At 45.7% G+C, this 19,950-nt stretch overlaps 1 protein-coding gene across 1 annotated transcript in view; it reads left to right on the top strand.

Annotated features, from left to right (window-relative positions):
* LOC114297792 (uncharacterized) overlaps window positions 1–19,950 on the top strand; it is a 69,863-nt gene that overhangs the window by 29,710 nt on the left and 20,203 nt on the right. The gene's annotated exons all lie outside the window — the stretch shown is intronic.

A 19,950-nucleotide genomic window follows, 5' to 3' on the forward strand; every position in this document is an offset into this window, starting at 1 on the left:
GTACGTTTCGGAGTCTCTTCCTACTTGGTGAGGCAGGTGCCTTGGCAACTGATGCCGCTGCCTCTTGGGCTGCCCTTAGTCTGGAGGGGGTCGTCCGTAACTGTCGTGCCGACTTGAGGGGGAGCAATTTGCTCCAGATGGGTGAGGCTTCTCCAACGTAGTCAGGGATAGAAGCTTGAAGCGACAGAATATACTGGTCTGTTTCCCTTGGCCAGAGGGCAAACGAAGAGATAAGTCAGGCTACGGGATGGGTTCCATCGCAGGGACTACGGGAGCACTGTTGCAAAAGTTGAAGAAAGAATTGAGGTTGCAGTGCCAGAATAGCCTTTTACTGGGAGTAAAGGCGCCCTTTCTTCCAAGTGAGAGAAGCTCCATGAAGCCTAAGCCCTCTATAAGTAGAGCGGTATAATCACGGGCAAACTGCTGAAAGCTCTGGTGGTAATCTGTCTGAAGCGGAGGGGCATGCGGGACGCCTGATCCATGCCGAACTGCTCAGGGACCCTGTTCGGTCGGTGGATGACACTGGACATGCCCTCCTCTTTCCACACGGGTAGAAATCCAGGGCATATCATGGCAGCAATAAGAAGGGAGTTGGCCTGGACACTGTCGAGGGTGAAATCAACATGGTGAGCCTCGAAAAAATAGAATGAAACCACATAAATACCTGGAAGAAGCTGAGTGAAAGGGCGGAACACACATTCCTCCATGCGGTCTACATAATCTGCAAAGCGTCTGTTGGTGCCAAGACCAGACCACCGAGAGATGCGCACTTGCCTCGTGACAGGTCGACCTTTTGCATCTAGAACTAGACGACACTCTGCATCAAGGACTTTGTCTGTGAAGAAAGGCTCATGTTCTTTAGGGACGGGGCCCGTGGCAGGGAATCTCTCATAGAAGAAAGCGGTCAGGAACTGAGTGTGTACAAAGCTTTACACATCATAGCGGGCCCATGGATCGCTCCATGTCATGAGGTCAAGGCGGAAGTATAAGTTCCCCAAGAAGAGGGGGGCCAGAGGGATCTGGCTGCCGCTGCAAAGTTTGACAGCCAAAGGGAACACTAGAGGGTTAATACTCTCAGCAGGGTTGCTGGGGAGAACAAAAAAAAAAAAAAGAAGTAACTGACGAAGGCGGCCAAGTACAAGTCGCTGCGGTAGCCCGGCCCAACAACGGAGTTGCGACTCTCTTCTGTGATGTCGCCCACAACTGGTTGCAGGTCCTTGAAGAAATGCTTCAGCCAGAAAGATAAGTGGTTTTGTCCCTCTTAGGCCTCTTCTGGAGTAGTTCCCCAGTCCTAAGATCAGACCAAGAGCCATACTTCCGCGCCTCTCGAAAGGCTCCTTGGAGGGCAGTGACAACAACTTGTTCTGCAGGAGTCAGGGACGCTGGATCGAAGCGGTGATCTCCACGAGTGCTCAAGCGCAGAAGGACGGCAGCATCTTCGATGGTTGGAGTTATCTCCCCCCAAGCCAAAGAAAAAGTGTGACTGTCGCGGCTCTAGCGGGAGACAACCATATCAGTGTTGGTCAGTACTTTGCGTACTGATAACACCCTCGAAATCGAAACGGCATTGTAGAGACGAACATCCCGTAATTGCTGCTCGAACCCACCATCTGCAATGATGTCATCAACCCAGAGGGACCAGCCTGTTGAAGGGCCCGAGTGAGTGCGATAGTAGATGTATGAATGGGGAAAGTCACCACGCTCCACGCGAAACCGCAGCGCAGAGACTGGGTTCACCATGTCAGCATCATCCAAAGTCGCCTCACTAAAAGGAAGCAGAGGCTCCCCTAAAGGAAGGGCATCAGGAACGAAGGAGTCAACGGACATCCAGAAAGGGTCAGCTAGCCCTCCGAAGTATGAGGCCCTCCTCCTCCACTCAGTAGGGGGTGGGTCAGCCCTGTCGGATAGAAACCTTGTGTTGGCCATAAGGAAGTATAAAGAAAAGTAAAGAAGACTTTGGATAGTGGGGACAAGGAAAAGAAGACAAGGAGACAGAAAGTGTGTTTGGGCGGAAGTGGGGGACCAGTGGACCCAAGGGCGCTATTTACAAGAAAGTAGCAACAGCGCGTTGACACACTTCCCTAGGCCCATTATGACCCGTCAGTCAAGAGGGTAATCCTTTTAAGAGCCGACGCAACCCTTGGGTTACTTGCTGGCGTCATGCACGCGCGGGAAACCAGGAACGTGTCCCCCACTGGGGCAGGGGGCAAATATAAAGGGTCAGAAATTAAACCCCAAATTAAGTATGGGCCTAAGTATTCAGGTCGCCCCAAAGAGGTGACCAGGAATGAAAAAGGAGCATGGGCTAAAGTCCCAGGGAAGTGGGCCAACAGTGGCCCGGAGTATGTCCGACCCGCCGTGGGTCCAAACAGTCTCCACGAAGGAAATGACCGAGTCAAGTTGCAGCAGGAACACATGCGACGGCCAAGTTGCAAAGGGAATACATGCAGCGGGGTAGTTGCCGAGGCACTTTGTCTTAGCGCCGCCATTCCAAGTATTCTCGGTTCCGTCGCCACCTGGAGTTGCTGAGGGAAGGAGAGAACCGAGGCGCCCAAGTTGCATAGGCACTTTGTCGGCACAATATTGTCGGTTATGCCATTTGAACTTGCCACGGGAAATGACTACCACAGCAACTACTGTCGCCGCAACCAACTTGCGGAGGGAACATCCCGCCAAGGTGAGAGCAGCCTCTGGGAAAAGCTGCCCCTCTGCACGTAGAGGGTAATGCCTGGCGCTGATAGCAGGCCCCAAGGCATTACTAGCCCAGGGCTGATAGCAGGCTCCAAAATTCATTTAACTTGGCACTGATAGTAGGTCACAAGACTTACTAGTTGGAGCTGATGGCCGGCCCAGGGTACCAGTTTACTGCGGCGATCCCGCTAAGATGGGAGCAGGGTAGCCCGATCATAAGGGACTCCCTTTCCATTACCCAGGTCATACACCTGCCTTAGTCGCACGAGCAGAACTAAGGAAGCCCCTTGGGCTTGGTACTAAGGAACAGCACGGCTGATAGCAGGCTTGGTTGTGGCCTTCGCCCTGGGAAGCTGGAGAGTTTGTTTTTGGGTGGCTAAGGGTGAAGGCTTCACTGCAGTGAGCACGAACATAGTCGATAGCAGACTAATGGAGTGCTGAGAATGCATGCAGTGGCCAAGTAGAACTGAGAAGTCAAGTGCAGCAGCAAGGTTTACCGCTGCAAGTGCACTTGTTGAGGTTCGAGTGAGAAGGCAAGTGCAGCGGCAAACGCTCCCGTCGTAACTGCAGTTGCTGAGGCTCAAGAGGGAGTTGCAGCGCCAAACACTCCCGTCGCAACTACACTTGCTGAGGCTCAAAAAGGTAGGTGCGGAGGCAAACAAATAGCACACAGTACATGCAGAAGGACACGTGGCACCTTCAGCCTGGTGGCTCAAGTCAGAATATTCCATGTGATCATCTAGGACACATGTCCTCTCTCTATTTGGCCACTTGGTGTCCTCTTGGTGCCAAGGAAAAGCCTATATAAATAGGACCCATTTCCCAAAGTTCAACAAGAGGAATTTTGGGGATTTGGGGGAGATGCTGCCTATTTTGGCACTGCCATACATTTCTTCTTGAGCTACTTGCTTCACCCTCACCTAGTTGCACACTCTTCAACTTCCAGACAGTTGCTGCTGCTCATTCTTAAGTCACTTCCACCATTTTTGGACCATTAGCATAGTTTTGCCTCTCTAATCACCTTCGCTAACCTCGAACCCCCCTATATTTCTGGCGATTCCGCTGGGGAGGCTGCTTTGTTGATGGTTCATACCCGCAGTGGTTTACACACCTCACTGGAAAAAATGGCAGATGATGAAGTTCACCAAGGCTCTTCAAATGGCGAAGCAGCACATGCAGAGGACCGTGACCACAGTGTTGTGATTGAGGCAGTTCAGTCACTCCAGGATATGCAGAGGGAGATCCTGGCAGCGTTGCAAACTCTCACTGAGGCTATTGTGGCCATGGCTTCTCGACCAGCTCCAGCGCAAGCACCTCCGCCCGTAGTAGCCCAAACCCAGTGCCTAACCTGTTCCCTGAGGTTCGGGCTTCGATCCAGGTGCCTCCGGTGGTACTTCAGGCGAATAGTGCGGCCGCTGGTTCAGCTACCCAGGAGCAGACTGGACAATTCCAGCCCACTCACTTTGTTACTCTAGCCGTTGTACAAGCTATGCTCGAGCAAGAGCGTAGCAAGAAGCAACTCCCATCTCGCCCTGACTCAGATGTGAGGGCCCCATACTCTCAGGAGATCTTGACCATGCCATACCCAACTAGGTATACAGTGCCCAAGTTTATTAAGTTTGATGGGAAACAAGGCAATGCCAGAGAACAGGTGGTGAGGTTCATTGAAACTCTTGGTGTCAATGGCAGTGACCACTCTCTGCGCTTTCGGGAGTTCTCCAAGTCCACTTACTGAAAGGGCTTGCAGCTGGTATGTGAACTTGGCTCCCAACTCGATCAAGAGTTGGGAGGAGATGGTGAACAAGTTCCACACGAAGTTCTGCCAAGTCCAAGAGAAAGTTACAACCCTCACCCTTGGGCGAGATGTCTAAAAGGAGGGCGAAGATATACTGGATTATGTTAAGTGGCTCCAAGATAAGGCTATTGACTGTCATGAACCAGTGGATAAGGCCCATTTAGTCAGCATATGTGTGGAGGGTGCCATACGCGACTACAAAATTTTCTTGGTGAATCATAATCTGCCTACCATTTCAGCCTTGATTGAGGCAGCTAGGAACCTCAGTACCACTGGTCCCTTGCACAGATCTCGTGACAGCCACCGCTACCCTCGCAGTAGCAGAGTTGCTGCGGTAACCTCTACAGGAGGGAGCCGTTCGCAAGGGGAGGCGACGTCCTCTCGGAAGAGAAAGAGTTATGAGGACAGAAATCCATGTCCTTACAGCGTTGAGAATGTTAAGGCTCTGGTTAAAGAATGTGTAGCTGATGGTGAACTTACCTTGCCTCCAGTTGATGTCCCTCCAACCAAGAAGGACAAAGAAAGCCCGGATTATTATGTCTATCACAGATCTACTTGACCCCCTACGAGGGACTGTTGGACTTTGAAAAGTATCTTCAAGAAGAAAGTTGACCCAAATGAGCTGAAGTTCAAAGATGTTGGTAACCGTGATGTGCGAAAGGACCCTATCCTAACCACAAGGGGAAGGGAAAGAATGTACATATATGATTGGCTATCTCGAGCCTGTGCGTGATCAAGTGCATATGGCGTCTTACTATGATGAGTTAGAAGGAATTGTAACCGGCCAGCTCCCTGAGACAGTGTACCTGCAGAGGCAAAATTCGCAGAGGATGCTAATGCCCAGGCCTTGCAAAACTCTGTTAAGTTTCACGCCTTCTTTGAGCAATTGGGACTGAGCCAAGCCGCCAGGTTGGAAGCAACAAAACCCCTCATTAATATCTTTGAAGTGCACCATGATGAAGTTGCTGAGGCTAAGGAGTATGCGCCTCGGCGCATCCAGGAAGCTTATGGGGCTGTTACTTTTTCAGAGGCAGACAGAGCATACCCATTTTCCCATAATCGTCCTCTTTTTGTCATAGCATACATCAATGATGTAGAGTTCAAGCGTGCTTTCCTTGATGGCGGGGGCGTCCATAAACATCATCACTACTGACACCTTTGCAAAGGCTGGTGTCCCAGAGTCCAGGATGGTTCGCCAACCCATCATTGTGACGGGTTTTGGCGGCGAGAAAAAAAAAAACCAAGGGCCATGTGGTCGTGGACTTAGCAGTTGGTGAAATCCGTTCCGCAACCAAGGTTCATGTGATTGAAGCGGACACAAATTGCCACATGATACTTTGCAGAGCTTGGATGCACCGATATGGAGCTATCCCGTCGAGTTATCACCAATGCGTGAAGGCAAAGTTGGGAAAGCGCACAGTAACCATATAAATGCGTCTGAACAGCCATTTGGGGTTGAGGAGGCACACTATTCAGATGCAGTTTTCTTTACTGAGTTGTCAAAGGTTGAAACTCCAAGGTCCGGTAAAGTTGCAGGTGTAAAATTGCCAAAATGGGAAGGCATTTGGGATGCAGGGGTTGCTCCAGAAAGTAGTGGGCAGAAGAGGAGCAGCAAGTCCACAAGTCCTCCGCCCAAGATTGTTAAGGTGCGGGAGGGCGGTAAGACAGTTTACTACCTAAGACGGGTCTTGGAGGGCAGGCTTCATACCTTGGGAGGATGGCCCCGAGACAAATAAATGTGACGATGACGAGTCCCAAGAAGAGTTAGTGGAGACGCCTGAGCCCGCTCCTAAATGCGTGCAAGATAGACCCAAACCGCAGCAGGAGGTACTTGCTGAGGTCAACCTCAGCGACTTACCAGGGTAGAGCAAGCCCCGTGTTCATCAGCGACACAATGGCTCCAACAGCTAAGGCAGAATTGATAACACTACTGAAGTGGTACAGTGACGTCTTTGCTTGGACATACGATGAGATACGTGGTCTTGACCCGTCTCTTGTCACCCATCACCTGGATACTTTTCCCAACTCTAAGCCAATAAAGCAACATGCTCGAAAGTATCACCCTGACCTTGAGGCAAAGATTAAGGAAGAGGTAGAATAGTTGCCAAGGGCCAAGTTCATTGAGCCTATACAGTACCCAACTTGTCTAGCAAATATTGTGCCTGTGGAGAAGAAAAACGGCCAGATCAGGGTCTGCGTAGACTTTCCCGACCTGAATGAATGAGGCCTGCCCGAAAGATGAGTTTCCATTGCCCCACGTCGACACACTTGTCGATTCTACTGCGGGCCATAAGATGTTCTCCCTTATGGATGCGTTCAGTGGTTATAACCAGATCAAAATAGCATCAGAAGATGCAGAAAAAACGGCATTTAGAACACCCTTGGGAAATTTTTTGTATACAGTGATGCCTTTCAGTTTGAAAAACACGAGGCCAGCCTACCAACGGGCTATGACTGCAGTGTTCCATGACATGTTGCATCATGAAGTGGAAGTATATGTGGATGATCTGGTGGTCAAGTCTACCAAGGCAAACCGACACCTCTGCGACTTGGAAAAAGTTTTTCAGCGGTGCCGCAAATTCTGCCTAAAGATGAACTCTCTCAAGTGTGCCTTCGAAGTTATCGCCGGTAAGTTCCTTTGCTTTTTTGTACACCGGCGGGGGATTGAAGTAGATGGGGATAAGATTAAATCAATCATGCAGATGCCACCACCACACTCTCAAAACGCATTGAAGAAATTCCTAGGCAAAGTGTCATATCTCAGGAGGTTCATTCCAGCCCTTGCTGAGATAACATTTTCCTTTGGGACACTGCTGAAAGGGAATCACAATTTTGAATGGTTGCAAGAACACCAGCAGGCATTTGATGTGGTGAAGAAAGCACTTACAATGATTGCCCTACAACCCAACAAGCCTCTGCTATTGTACCTGACGTCTACACCTCGGTCTATTGGGGCTCTACTTGTCCAAGACGTAGATGGCATTGAGAAGCCAATTTATTACATCAGTCGCAAAGTCAATGGTGTCGAGTCGCGATATACCCCAATTGAGAGGCATTGTTTAGCCTTAATCATCACAGCGCAGAAGTTGCGCCACTACTTTTTGGCACACCCGATCCATGTTGTGACCCCGGAGTGATCCGGTCCGCTACTTGCTAAGCAAACTTGCTCTGACTGGAAGAATGGCAACATGGCTTTTGGCTCTAGCAGAATATGACATCACTTGTGTTACTCCCAAGGCTATTAAGAGCCAAGCACTTCCAGACTTACTGGCCCAATTCCCATCTGGTGAACATGAACCTACAGAGGTATCTCTACCAGGTGCGGTCCATGTCTCAGCAGCTGCAGTTGAGGCTTATTGGGACTTAAAATTTGATGGAGCTTCGGGAGCTGAGAAAGGCGGAGCTGGCATAACACTAACCAGTGAAGAAGGAGAGAAGTTTCATCTATCATATAAGCTTGATTTTGAATGTTCAAACAACGAGGCTGAATATGAGGCGTTGATACAGGGTCTAATCGCTGCCCAAAAGAAGGGACTCCACAAGTTGAAAATTTTAGGCGCCTCCGAGTTAGTTGTCAGGCAAACAATGGGTGATTTCGCCTTAAAGGAGCCTCTGTTTGGCCCGTATCGCACCGTGGTTCAAGGGTTGCTCACTCAATTTGATGATGTCCAAATCCAGCATACCCCGAACACACAACTGTTTCCCCGATGCCTTGGCTACACTGGGGGCAAAGGTGGATATATCAAATGATAGTATAGCCATCGTCATCGAGAAAAGAAGAACACCAGCAGTGTTAGCCGAAGAACATACAGAGCAAGATGCTGAGGGATGGAAAGCAGATATAATCCAACAGAACAGTTGAAAACAGGCCAGGGAACAATCAGACCAGCAGAACTTGCATAATTTTTGCTCCTCAGAGGAGAGTTGTATTTTTGCGTTGCCAATAACTTGCTGGCAAGGTGCGTCGGTAGACAAGAAGCAACGTACAGACTTAAGCAGATCCATGCTAAGTCTTGTGGAGATGGAGACATCAGTCTATACCGACGAATACGGAGGTAAGGGTATTACTGGCCAGAGATGGAAAAGGAAAGTACTGAGTTGTAGAGGCAATGTGCAAAATGCCAATCCCATCCTAAGGAAGAGGAAGCCTATTTCTTAAGCAGTGAAGAATGGAGGCAGCCATATGTCGACTACCTTGGAAATGGCACACTACCTGAGAACAAAGCCGATGCAATCAGAGTTAAGAGGCGGGCCCTCCACTTCTTCCCTTGACCAAAGGATGAGGCAAATGAGGTGTTGAGGGAAGCCCACAAGACAGAACATCAAGGAGGGCAGCGATTATGTGGACATCTCATTCACCTCGGCTACTACTGACCGACAATGGAAGAAGATGCTAAAAACTTTGTAAGGAGATGCCAATCCTGCCAGAAGTTTGGGAACATGATACATGCACCGACGGTTGAGCTGCACAACATCAAGACCCCTTTCCTGTTCCATACTTGGGCATTTGACAGCGTAGCAATCGAAAGGCCACAAATTGCAGCGACTAAAGTTAGTACCAAGTGGGTGGAGGCCATACCGATGAGGAAGGCAAACGGGGTAGGAGTAGCCAACTTCATCAGAGAAAGCATAATCTGTAGGTTTGGCATACCAGAAGTAATGTTGTCCAACAATAGAACTCCCTTTGTAAATCGTCATGGGGGAAGACTGCTGAACGCTAGAAATGGCAACGGGGCGGGGCCGGGGACTGCCCTTCCCGTCTCCGATCCCCCAAAGATTAAAAAATCCCCGCCTCCGCCCCTGATTCCCGCCAGGGGAGCCCATCACCCTCTCGTTCCCGTCCCCTAATGAGGATCGGGTTTCCCGGACCCCGAAATATCCCCGAGCTTTTTTTTTTTTTTTTTGAATTTTGTTCAACAACTCACTTACTAATCAATATATATCACAAATCAAAAAAAAATTAACAGATCAATATATAACAGATCTAACAGATCAATTTTGTTTAATATATAACAGATCAATATATAACTAACACAGATTAAAAAAAATTATTCTGAACAATACAGATCAACAACATCAGATCAGAGAGAGAGAGAGATAACAGATCTGAGTACAACTCCATCGTCTGGCACAGATCTGAGCGATGCCAATGACCAGGCTCTATGGCGAGATCGACGGTGGTTGTGGTGGTGGGTTCGGTGGTGATGAGAAAGAGATGGACCTTCTGCTCAAGAATAGAGAGAGATGAAGTGGAGATAGAGAATGAGAAACTAAGGCGAGGAGAAGTGAGAGAGAGGGGGGTCGGGGCCAGCGGTGATGGTGGCGATGTCGCCGTGTCGTGACTATGAGAGAGTTGAGTTGAGAGAGAGAGAGAGAGAGTTGAAAACGAGAGAGTGAAGAGAGAGAGAGTTGAGAGAGAGAAGATAAGTGTCAGAGAGAGTGAGATAGTTGAGAGTCAGTGAGAGAGAAGATAAGATCAAAAGTGAAATAGATATTTATATAATACAACTAAGAGGAACAGAGGCGGGGATGAATCGGGGAAATTTCGAGGCGGGGCCGGGGCCGACAAGCCTATTCCCGTCCCCGGCCCGAAAATTATCAGGGATGTATTTTTCAATACCAGCCCCGGCCCTATAGTAAATAATTTTCGGGGACAACCCAATTTATCGGGACAGGGCGGTCCGGTTCTCGTTGGGCCGAGTTGATATTGCCATCCCTACTGAATGCCTACCAGATCAAGCAGCACAAGTCTAGTCCATACTACGCCCAAGGGAATGGACAAGCTGAGGCGACCAACAAAACCATCATCCGAATATTGAGTAAAATAATGGATGAAGCAGGGGGCACATGGTCTGAATGACTCCTCGTAGCACTCTAGGCGTATAGAACGTTAAAGAGAAAGCCAACTCAGGCAACCCCATTTTCCCTAGTGTACGAGTCTGAAGCTATGTTACCAGTTGAGTTGGCAGCACCCTCAGCAAGAATGGCTATGTCAGCACACTTAGTTCCAGACAGCAGAAAGAATGACATAGAGGCAGCTGAAGAAAGAAGAGATCGAGCCTCGCGGGCAATGGAAAAGTATCATCAATCCATAGCTCGTGCCTACAATCAATCTGTTCAGCACAAGAAGTTCAATAAAGGGGACTTGGTATGGAAGACAGTGGATGAAATCATGCGAGGGCAACTAATTCCCAAGTTCTCACCAAGATGGGAAGGCCCATACAAAGTTGCTGAGGCAAGCAGCAGCGGGTACTGCAAGTTGACAAAAGTAGATGATGGGTTCAAAACTGGCCCTATCATCACCACGTTGTCTGCATGCTCGAGGAAACCATCGACTACCTGAAGCCTATCCCTCATCCATGATAGGTCCAAACCGTTCCTCTCAAAGCCGCTCAGGTTTGCCTCGGCACTTTCCACGAACTTGCTAGGGGTGGTCATAATCTTCTTTGTAGTAAGGTCGCAAATGAAGCTGGCGAGTGACTCCAGCAGTGCTGTCTGCACCATAGATCCAGGAACGTTAAAAGCAAGAAAGGTGCCGAGGTGCAGCTCCTGGATGCGGGGCGAGAGTGGGAGCAGCTGCGGAGGAGACCCAGTAACTTAGAAAAGAAACTTTCTCTGAGGGCTGAGGGGACTTCCTCACACCCCTGCAAACTTCAATCACTGGAGGGAGCCTGGTGGAGGGACCAAAGGTCTAAGGACGACGCACTTCCCCTGAAGATGATTGCCCAGCAGCATTGGAATGGGTAGATGCAGCATTGGCAACCGGGTGAACTAGCCTCGCGAGAAAGACTAAAGATGCCTGCACCGTCATGTCGCTCCGAAAAGAGGTCATCCATCTAGTAGTCTCCAACGTTCAGATTTGGAACAGCAGTGGTATCCATTCCAGTATAAAAATTTGGGGATACCCCAAGGTCAGCTGGCACTTCCGGAAAGTGAGTGGGGTACAAGTCTGCCAGCTGTTCAAAGGTTGCCAAAGCAACTAGGTCAGAGGTCCCAGCAACAGCAATAACAATGTGGGTGGCTAAAGTGACAGCTACCTCTGCAAGTCGGTCCAAATTTAGAGGGGCTACAGCAGGAACAGTGAAAGCAGTCGCTAAACTTGCACTCTCCTTAGCCACTTGGGCGTTCGGAAGTGGGGTCTGCTGAACCAATGGAGACTCAGTAGACTGGGAGGAACCACCAGATGTAGTTCCAAAGAGAGGTGGTGCAACTTCCAGCAGCTCTCTCATGCCGCTATCTTCCCTTGGGGTCTCTGGGCAAAAATCCTCTCCGCCGACAGAGGAACGGTCGGAGTGCACAGAATTAGCGAGGTTTGGAGGCTCTGCACCCTCCAACTAGGCCGCCCGCAACAACTTCCACAGTAGGGGGAACTTCATTTTCTGCAGCCTCCACAACTGGCTCAGCCTCAGTAGTTGGTAGGGCCCTAGCACTTGGTTTTTCTTCAACATCTAGAAGTACTGCCGACAAAGGAACGGTCGGAGTGCACAGAATCAGCGGGGTTTGGAGGCTCTGAACGCTCCAACTAGGCCGCCCGCAACAACTTTCACAGCAGGGGGAACTTCATTTTCTGCGGCCTCCACAACTGGTTCAGCCTTAGTAGTTGGTGCGGCCCTAGCACTTGGTTCTTCTTCAACATCTGGAAGTACTGCCCTGCTGGTCCTGAACCTTGTGACCCTTGTAGCAATGGGAAGGACTTAGAAAATATGAAGAAGAAGAACTCCGAAAATATGAGGAAGAAGGAATATATTTCTGTTATATTCAAAACTTCTTATCTTACAAGACCAAATGACACTCCTTATATAGGAGATATTACAAACATCATCATAACCCATTATATGCCACTTACATATTATATATTACCACTATCTACCACTATCTTATTATATACATGCCACTATCTACCACCAACACCACTATCATATTCTATACATGCCACTATCTACAACCAACACCACTATCATATTCTATACATACCACTATCTACCACCAACACCACTATCATATTCTATACATGCCACTATCTACCACCAACACCACTATCATATGAACACAATTTCCAGCACTCCCCCTCAAGCTGGTTTGAAGATATCTTCCATAGCCAGCTTGCTAGTCAGCTTATCAAATTGCTTCTTGTGTAGTCCCTTCGTTAGCACATCAGCTAATTGTTCACCTGTTGGAAGGTAGGTCATACAGATTATGCCAGCATTGATTTTCTCCTTGATGAAATGTTTATCCACTTCTATATGTTTTGTGCGATCATGTAGAACTGGATTATGAGCTATAGATATAGCTGCTTTGTTGTCACAATAGACCTTCATAGGTGTCGGGTGAGAAAGCTTTAATTCTTCAAGAATTCTTTTAATCCACATTACTTCACAGATTCCATGAGCAACAGCTCTGAACTCTGCTTCTGCACTACTTCTAGCTACCACATTCTGTTTTTTACTCCGCCATGTAACTAGGTTCCCACCTACAAAGGAGCAGTATCCGGATGTTGATCTCCTGTCTGTAACACTTCCTGCCCAGTCTGCATCTGTGTATACTTCAACTTGAAGATGTCCATGTTTCTTGAATAGTAAGCCTCTCCCTGGAGTTCCTTTCAAATATCTTAAGATCTTATAAACGGCCTCAAAGTGCTCTGCCCCTGGTGAGTGCATGAACTGACTTACCATGCTGACTGCAAAGGCAATATCAGGCCGCGTATGAGACAAGTAAATCAATTTCCCTACAAGTCGCTGATATTGTTCTCTCTCTTTGACTTCTTCAGCCTTAGCAGCTTGTAACTTCAAGTTAGGCTCGATCGGAGTCTCCGCCATCTTACAACCAAGCATACCTGTTTCTCCAAGGAGATCAAGAACATATTTTCTCTGATTAACGAATATACCTTCCTTGGATCTTGCAAATTCCATTCCGAGGAAATACTTGAGGGCTCCCAGATCCTTAATGTGAAATTCTTTTGCGAGTTTCTCTTTGAGGGCTGCTAACTCTGCTTCATCATTACCAGTTAAAATGATGTCATCAACATAAACAATCAAAATTGCAATTTTACTGTTTTTTGAATGTTTATAAAATATTGTGTGATCTGCTTGACTCTGCGAGAAGCCACAACTGATAACTGCCTTCCCAAAGCGTTCAAACCACGCTCTTGGTGATTGTTTGAGTCCGTATAATGACTTGTTCAATCTGCATACTCTGTCACTTCCAAGTCTCTGCTCAAATCCCGGCGGTAGGCTCATGTACACCTCCTCTTCAAGATCACCATTGAGAAATGCATTTTTAATGTCAAGTTGATGTAGAGGCCAATCTGAATTTACTGCAAGAGATAACAGTACTCTGATGGAATTTATTTTAGCAACAGGAGCAAACGTCTCCTGATAGTCGATCCCATAAGTTTGAGTGAAGCCTTTAGCTACCAGTCTCGCCTTGTATCTCTCAACGCTTCCATCTGCGTTACATTTTATCGTAAACACCCATTTACACCCAACTGTTTTCTTGTCTTTGGGTAGATCAACTATCTCCCAAGTACCACTTCTCCTTAAAGCATTCATCTCCTCCATGACTGCTAATTTCCAATTCGGATCATCCAATGCTTCCTGTATATTCCTTGGAACAAACAAGTGTGAAATCCTAGATGTGAAAGCTCTATGGTTTTTAGACAGTCTTTGATAGGAGAGGTAATTTGCAATAGGATGTTTAATGCAATTTCGGACACCTTTCCTAATTGCTATAGGTACATCAAGGTCGGAAATAGAAGGAATAGGATTACCTAAAATTTCGATGCCAGAACTCGGGTGGACATTCGGGTCATTAGGATGGACATTCGGGTCATTATTCCTCAGATGAAATCGCTTCCTAGTATAAACCTGAAGCTCAGGATTTAGATTATTTTGTAGTACTTCTCCCCCTAAACAAGAATCTTCTTGACTAGGCACCATAGAACTTGGTTCTCCTAAGTGATCATTATCAGACAGATGTGGTTTTTGTGTAGGATAAATGACATTGGGGAGCGGGATAGAAATATCCCAAAAACGGTCTTCTACTCCACTTGTCTCCCCCTGAAGAGAAGTGTTGGGGAAATAGGATTTTGTTTCCACAAATGACACATCCATACTCACATGAAATTTCTTGTTTTGAGGATCGAAGCACTTATACCCCTTTTTGTTTGAGGAATAACCCAAAAAAACACATTTTATAGCACGGGGGTCAAGTTTTGAACGAAATTGACTGGGAACATGAACATAGGCAGTACATCCAAAAACTTTGGCGGGTAAATCAGAAAACAACCTCGTGTCAGGAAAAAAAGTTTTGAGACAATCAAAAGGTGTTTTGTATGTTAACACCTTTGTAGGCATCCTGTTTATCAAATACGAGGCTGTTAAAATTGCTTCACCCCATAAATATTTAGGAACATGCATGTAAAACATTATAGCACGTGCTACTTCAAGTAGATGTTTATTTTTTCGTTCTGCAATGCCATTTTGTTGAGGGGTATCCCGACATGTAGATTGATGAAAAATCCCCTTTTTTTCCAAAAACTCACCCAACTGCTCATTGAAATATTCTGTTCCATTATCAGAATGTAAAATACCAATTTTGGTTTGAAATTGGTTTTCAATCATATTGTAAAAATTTGTGAATAAATTTTTCACGTCAGATTTTTTATTCATCAAATAAATCCAACATAAGCGGGTATGGTCATCAATAAATGTAACAAACCATCTTTTACCAGAAAGAGTAGTGATTTTAGAAGGGCCCCAAACATCACTATGAATCAAATAAAAAGGTTTTGAAGCCTGGTAAGGTTTTGGCAAATAAGTAGAGCGATGAAATTTTGCAAAAATGCAACTTTCACAATGAAAAGAAGAACAATCAATCCCTTTAAATAATTCTGGAAATAAATGTTTCAGATAAAGAAAACTAGGATGTCCTAGCCTATAGTGCCATAGCATTATTTTTTCTCGAACAGAGATTGAACTGGTACTATTAAAGCTCTGAGCTTTTTTATTACTAACAGGTACTTCATCAAAGTAGTAAAGACCTTCAAGCATCCTAGCACGCCCAATCATCATCCCCGAGTTCTGGTCCTGAAATTCACAATGGGATTCAAAAAATGTAACACGACAATTAGAATCCTTAGATAGTTTACTGACAGACAAAAGGTTACAGGCTAAGTTGGGGACGTGAAGAACAGCATTGAGATTAATTTTCTCAGTTAGTTTAATAAATCCTTTTCCTGCAATAGGTGAAAAACTACCATCGGCTATTCTGATTTTGTCATGACCAGAACAAGGGAAATAGGTACTAAATAAATGGGAAAAACTAGTCATGTGATCGGAGGCACCGGAATCTATGATCCACGGAGAGAAGTTTAGGCAAGAGAAGGCTTTAGGATTTCTACCTGTTTGTGCCAACAAAACACTAGGAGTACCGGTTGAGGAGTTGGATTTTATCAGCTTTAAGAGTTGATCAATCTGCTCTTTGTTGAAGGGACCTGAATCGGCTTCATTAGCGGTAGGAAAGCCACGATTCTTCTCTCCTTGTTTGCTGCTTTTCCAGTTGACAGGTTTGCCATGAATCTTCCAACACGTTTCGCGTGTATGGCGAGGCTTGTTGCAAAAATTACACCAGACCCGTGGCTTATCATCAAACCTGCGCTGGTAATTTGCAGCCTTGTTGGTCGCAGCATCGCTAATTAAAGCAGAAATTTCAATTGATTCACCATTACCTTTTTTCTTAAGCATGACGCTCCTTCGGCTCTCTTCCCTTCTGACTTCGGCAAATACTTCGCCAATGGATGGGAGAGGAGGTCTGCCAATAATTCTTCCTCGCACTTCATCGAACTCAATGTTGAGGCCGGCAAGAAACTTGTAAATACGGCTGTCTTCCACAGTTTTCTTGTGGTGGTTGCAGTCGTCAACTGATTTCCATTCGTATGTGTTGAAGATGTCAAGATCCTGCCACAACCTTTTCAACGAATTGAAATATTTGGTGACGGAATCATCTCCTTGACGAATCTCTCCCAACTTCAAAGTTAATTCGAAAACTTGAGATTGATTTCCTAGGTCAGAATACATCTGACTAACATTATCCCACAATTCTTGTGCAGTAGTATAGCACATGTAATTAGAGCTTATATCCTCCTCCATGGAATTGACCAACCATGTCATAACCATGGAGTTTTCAGCGTCCCAATTGTCGAACAGCGGATCATTAACCGCAGGAGCCTTCTTGTCACCAGTGATGTAACCGATCTTTCCTTGCCCACGGATATACATCCGGACAGATTGTGACCAGCGGAGAAAATTATCACCATTTAGGCGGATGGTGGTGATTTGGACAGAGTGAGAGTTGGACGTTTTCACCGGAATGGCAGCGGCAGGGGTTGAAGTGGTTCCGGACGTGACTTCCGACATGGCTATGACGGTTTTAGGGCTGCTGTGTTTTTTGTTGCTCTGATACCAACTTAGAAAATATGAAGAAGAAGAACTCCGAAAATATGAGGAAGAAGGAATATATTTCTGTTATATTCAAAACTTCTTATCTTACAAGACCAAATGACACTCCTTATATAGGAGATATTACAAACATCATCATAACCCATTATATGCCACTTACATATTATATATTACCACTATCTACCACTATCTTATTATATACATGCCACTATCTACCACCAACACCACTATCATATTCTATACATGCCACTATCTACAACCAACACCACTATCATATTCTATACATACCACTATCTACCACCAACACCACTATCATATTCTATACATGCCACTATCTACCACCAACACCACTATCATATTATATGCATGAACACAATTTCCAGCAGAAGGTCATCGTCGTTGTCGTCGTTTGAATCTGAGGAAATTCCAATGGCAGTAGAAGAACCTCTGGGGCCGGTGGTATGGCCGGTGGGCCTTGAAAAGAAAAAAGGTTATGTGATTACCAAAGTAAATGTAAGAAGTCCAAGGAATGTGATTTCCGGTTAGTGATGCTTCCAACCCAATTTGCATCTGTATGTACTTCCACTTGAAGATGTCCTTATTTTTTAAATATCAAGCCTTTATCAGGAGTTCCCTTTAGATACCTTAGGATCCTGTATGCTTCTTCAAAGTTCTCCTTTCTTGGTGACTGCATGAATTGGCTTACTCTGCTTACTGCGAATGCTATGTTGGGACGTGTGTGAGATTGGTATATCAGTCTTCCAACAGGTCTCTGAAACTGGTCTATATTCACCACATCTTCAATTCTAGCATGCTGTAACTTCAAGTTGAGCTCGGTTGGTGTTTCAGCAGCTTTACATCCGAGCAAGCCCGTTTTTTTGAGCAAGTCAATTGTGTACTTGCGCTGAGTGACAAAAATGCCCTCCTTAGATCTAGCGAACTCCATTCCAAGGAAGTATCATAGTGCTCCAGGACCTTTATCTCAAAATCTTTAGCAAGTCCCTTCTTTGACTTTTTCGATTCGGCACTATCATTACCTGTTAGAATTATGTCATCTACATAAACAATCAAGATAGCTACTTTACCTTCTCTTGAGTGTTTATAGAACATAGTATGGTCTGCTTGGCTTTAACTGTATCCAAGGTTTTTTACAACCTTCCCAAAGCGTTCAAACCACGCCCTTGGGGATTGTTTGAGGCCGTATAGAGACTTGTTTAATTTGCAGCCTTTATCTATACCAAACTTCTTTTCAAAACCTGGAGGTAGGTTCATATAGACTTCTTCTAGATTTTCATTTAAGAAGGCATTTTTTACATTTAATTGATGTTGAGGCCAGCTGGAATTAACTGCTAGTGACAGTAAAACCCGAATTGAGTTCATCTTGACAACTGGAGCAAAGGTTTCTTGGTAGTCAATCCCGAGGGTTTGTGTAAACCTTTTTGCCACGAGTCTCACCTTATATCTTTCCACGCTACCATCAGCTTTGCACTTCACTGTAAATACCCATTGGCACCCTACTGTCTTTTTGTCTTTAGGCAGATTAACAGATGTCATATAGCATTTTATGCATAATATGAGTTTGATTATTAAATATGCTTATGGGTGAATATCCATCTACACATCGTACACCTGAGATCCTTACCCACGTAACATAGGTCGTGACCTAACCTACTCAATCATGACATGACCTATTGATGCGGAACGCATCACCTATTCATGGGCTCTTTGGGTTTATATGGCTTGGTGGTTAGAGCCAAAAGTTTTCCATGGTGTATTTTCCCTTTTCAAGACTCACACCTTGACCTTGAGGTGGCCAATCTCTCTGTGTGTGTGTGTGTGTGTGTGTGTGTGTGTGAGAGAGAGAGAGAGAGAGAGAGAGAGAGTTGCGTCTCACTGGTGCATGGGATTCCCTATCCTCAGGGGATGCAGTCATGCTTTGTATATCCTCTGTACCTGGGAGCACATTTAGTGTACTCCATTACCCATGCCTCCAGTCTTTGGTTAGGTCTTGTAATGGCCATCACTGTCAGAATCAGCAGAGGCTGCCACTTGGCAAGCCCTCTTCTGTGCTGCGTTTCTATACACCAGGAGGTCTTCTTCACCATCATGAATGTAATGGTAATCTTAATATCTCTCTCCTAGTGAAAGGTTTTGCAGCCCTTGCTATCTTTTCTGACTATTATCTTTCTTACTTTTCCATCTGGTGTTATTTGAAATCTTTTCATCATCTTGTCACCTATCCCTACCCTACTTAGAATCAAACCTAAAATGGTATGATGAACAGATTGTACAGAAAAATAATAATTAGGGGGCATCTGTTGTATTATAACTTATCCTTTAGCCTGTGTTTGAAATCTTTGATTTTCGTAGGGATTTCCCTCCCTCTTCTTTTCCCCCCACAAATTGGTACACATTCAAGATCCAAGCACATCCTTATAGAAAATTGAACTGTTTAAAAAAAAATGATTTGCTTATATTGCTTGCACGCTTATTCTAAATCTGCAATGTATATAATTGATGATAGTACCGTTATCATCCCAGCAAAAAAATCTTTTTACTATTTTTTATTAGTAGTATTATAAAATTATTATTATTATTTACTATTCCACTTGGTTGTTCTTACAAAGTGCTACTCGCAGATTATAGAGGCAGCAGATGAGGTGATTGGTAGTGTTGACACAGATGAATTAGCGAAGTACTTTTCTTTCAAAAGTGATCCAGAAGATGAGGGGGCTGAGGTTTGTATCTATGTTTCCAGTGTCTTTTCTTCTCACTCAAAATCCTCAGGAAACTGAACTACTGAGGTATTATCTTCTTTTCTATGGAATGGTACGAGGAAGGCACGATCTTAGTTCTCTATAATTGTGGTTTCAAACTTTTGAGTGCTACCAATAAAAACATGTAATGAACTGACATCTAGCTGTGGAGTGAGGCACTTGCAGATGTTCTCCCTCTGAGTTTGTTTTGTTGTTTGCCTGACTGGTTCACATTATAAAGTAATGGAAGCTT

The sequence above is a fragment of the Camellia sinensis genome, chromosome 7 (genome assembly GCF_055761805.1).
Source record: "Camellia sinensis isolate YWXY chromosome 7, ASM5576180v1, whole genome shotgun sequence".
In the NCBI taxonomy this organism is placed as follows: domain Eukaryota; kingdom Viridiplantae; phylum Streptophyta; class Magnoliopsida; order Ericales; family Theaceae; genus Camellia; species Camellia sinensis.